This window comes from Diceros bicornis, chromosome 31, assembly GCF_020826845.1.
Source record: "Diceros bicornis minor isolate mBicDic1 chromosome 31, mDicBic1.mat.cur, whole genome shotgun sequence".
NCBI classification, from domain to species: domain Eukaryota; kingdom Metazoa; phylum Chordata; class Mammalia; order Perissodactyla; family Rhinocerotidae; genus Diceros; species Diceros bicornis.
This window is the reverse complement of record NC_080770.1, coordinates 15,058,824-15,062,378: the sequence shown is the minus strand read 5'-3', so window position 1 is coordinate 15,062,378 and position 3,555 is coordinate 15,058,824. Positions and strand designations below refer to the sequence as shown.

The 3,555-nt window shown below is 36.8% G+C and overlaps 1 pseudogene; it reads left to right on the top strand.

Moving 5' to 3' along the window:
* Window positions 1-1,365: 1,365 nt before the first annotated feature.
* On the top strand, window positions 1,366-2,291 carry LOC131395321 (olfactory receptor 5B12-like; annotated as a pseudogene).
* Window positions 2,292-3,555: the final 1,264 nt, after the last annotated feature.

Below are 3,555 nucleotides of genomic sequence, written 5' to 3'. Positions count from 1 at the left end.
CCCAAGAATGGATACGTTTGTTGAATATTTGTTAAGTTCCAGATGGCATTATTATCCCCATTTCATAGAAGGGAAAACTAAGCCTGGACACATTAGTTAATACTCAAGGTGACTCAGAAAATAAATGGAGTATTACTGTCACAACTGGAATGGCCACTCATATAAATAGAGAGAAATCTTGTGTGAAAAATTGGAGAAGGGTGTATGAAAGATAGTAAAGTAGAAGAGTTTGAGAGGAAAGCAAATGGCATGAGTGATGTTATCAACTCTTTGATTTTACTCTTATCTAGAACCTCTATCTTATATTATCCACCGCTTCAATACCAGATAAATCAAGTCTTTGGTCCAGATCATAATATCAAACAACTTACATTGTTCTAGTTTGAATTATCAGCTCAATTTGATAACTGATGGCTCAGTGATGTTGCTGATTACCCAAAGTTCATCCATTTTGCACATGGTGGGGTGGGGTTTGTATCCTTTTACCATGGCTTTAACATGGATCCAGATCAAGGACAGCAGAATGCAAAATTTAAAAACTGTAGGGGCCGGCCCGGTGGCGTAGAGGTTAAGTACACGCACTCTGTTTTGGTGGCCCAGGGTTCACAGGTTCGGATCCTGGGTGTGCACCGATGCACCGCTTGTCAAGCCATGCTGTAGCAAGCATCCCATATAAAGTAGAGGAAGATGGGCATCCTCACACACAAAAAAGTTAAAAACTGTATTAATGCAATGAAAATTAAAAACTTTTCTAGATTATTTTATTCCTTGTATGAATTTCTACTGTTTCCCACTATGTGGTGAATTACACATTCTGTGTACTGTACTGTACTGAGATCATTTTGGGCCAAGGACATATTTTATTTAATTATATTTTACTGTCATATAACACTGTTCTTCACACAATGGAAAATACAAAAAAAAGTCAGTTGAAATAAAATTAACTCAATTTCACATTAATTTTACTAAGACATTTTAATATAAAGGATAATTTGTGATTGTTTTCTAATCTTTGAATTGGGAGTCTGAGCTGTTCCAGTTAGCAACTAATCTGATGCTCTTGCATACATCCTTTATTTTTTTCTTTACGTTAATTCAGTCCTCTACGAAGTTAGGAGATTGGGGTGCATTATCTCCAATTCCTTTTATCTGAGATGTTCTATGATCTATCAATAATTTAAAATTGCATTTAGTTTCATGGTCATGCTTTAGATCTAGAGACTGCTGGAAGCAAGTTATTGCAATACTGAAATAAGGCAAAGAGTGATCATGCTGATGGATTTCAGCAGAGGCTCCCCTCCATTTACCATTCTGATTCTATTTTCTTATTGCTACAGGACAGCCACATATTCCCAATTGATCCCCATGGAGAACAGTACAGAGGTGACTGAGTTCTTGTAGGGTTAACCAATGACCTGGAACTACAGATCCCACTCTTCATAATCTTCTCTTTCATCTACCTCATCACTCTGGTTGTGAACCTGGGGATGATCAAGTTGATCCTGTTGGAGTCTCGTCTCCACACTCCCATGTACTTTTTCCTCAGTAGCCTCTCTCCTGTGGACTTTGGTTATTCCTCAGCTGCCACTCCCAAGATGGTGGCAGGATTCCTCACAGGAGACAAAATTATCCCCTACAATGCTTGTGTCACCTAGTTTTTCTTCTTTGTAGCCTTTATCGCTGTAGAAAGTTTCCTCTTGGCCTCAATGGCCTATGACCATGATGCAGCAGGGTGTAAACCCCTGCATTACACCAACACCATGACCACAATTGTGTGTGCATGTCTGATCATAGGCTTCTACTTCTGTGGTTTCCTGAATGCCTCTATCCACAGTGGGAACACTTTCAGGCTTTTCTTTTGTAGGTCCCATGTAGTTGATCACGTTTTCTGTGATGCTCCTCCTCTTCTGACTCTCTCATGCTCAGATAACTACATCAATGAGATGATTATTTTTTTTGTGGTGGGTTTCAATGGCCTCTTTTATGTCCTTGTCATCTTGATCTCTTACCTGTTTATATTTATCACCATCCTGAGGATGCACTCACCTGAAGGACGCCAGAAGGCCTTTTTCACCTGTGCTTCCCACTTCACTGCCGTCTCCATCTTCTATGAGACAGTCATCTTCATGTACTTATAGCCCAGCTCCAGCCATTCCATGAACACAGATAAAAAAGCCTCTGTGTTCTATAATACGGTCATCCCCATGCTGAATCTGCTGGTCTACCACCTGAGGAAGAAAGACTACAGGAGTGCCTTTGAAAAGGCTGTGGGTAAGACAAGTCTTCTATAAGACTCACATTTGTATTACATAGAATGTACAATAAGGCAGTTTCATTCACCTCAAATCTATCTAGGGAAAATATTTCCCTGTCTATCCTCCAAATTTCTAACTTGTGTGGTATTTTCCTCAGCTATTGATTAAGTCTACAAACCAAACATCTTAAAAAATATGACACCTAGGGACAATAGGGTAAGAGGAATCATTCATGACTATGGAATTCTTATTTAAAATATTTTTTAATAAACATGTTCATGACACTCTCGTGTGAATATGTACACTCTCATATACATATAAGTGTATTCACACACTATATCACTCATGAGAAACTCATGAAACCCACACACCTATAGAAGGAGAAATTAGGTCAAGACATACATGAGCTAGGTATATTGTTATAGTAGAACTTAAAACAATTATCTTGGTGACTGAGAAGACCTTCTTAATATAAATATTTGACTTAAAGGATATATATATATATATATGTATGTATATACACACACACAAACTAGCATATATATTTTGGTTTTTAAAAATTATATTTCCTTTATGTTGTCCCTGTCTGGTTTTGGTATCAGGGTAATGTTGGCTTCATAGAATGAGTTAGGGAGCTTCCCTTCCTCTTCAATTTTTTGGAAGAGTTTGAGAAGGATAGGTATTAAGTCTTCTTTGAATGGTTGGTAGGATTCACCAGGGAAGCCATTTGGTCCTGGAGTTTTATTTTTGGAGAGGTTTTTGACTATTGTTTCAATATTATTGAATTCAATATTTATTGATACTATTTTGGAAGGTTGTATGATTCTAAGAATTTGTCCATTTCTTCTAGATTATCCAATTTGTTGACATATAGCTTTTTCTAATGTTCTCTTGTAATCTTTTGTATTTCTGAGGCGTCCATTGTAATATCTCCTCTTTCATTTCTGATCTTACTTATTCGAGCCTTCTCTCTTTTTTTCTTGGTGAGTCTAGCTAAAGGTTTGTCAATTTTGTTTATCTTTTCAAAGAACCAGTTCCTGGTTTTATTATTTTTTTCTATTATTGTTTTAGTCTCTATTTAATTTATTTCTGCTCTGATTTTTATGATTTCCCTTCTTCTATTGATTTTGGGCTTTTTTTTTCTTCTTTTTCCAGTTCCTTTAGGTTCACTGTTAGATTGCTTATTTGAGATTTTTCTTGTTTGTTGAGATAGGCCTGCATTGCTATAAACTTCCCTCTTGGAAGCACTTAAGCCAACATTACCATGATCCAAAACCAGACAAGGAAAAAACAAAAAAAG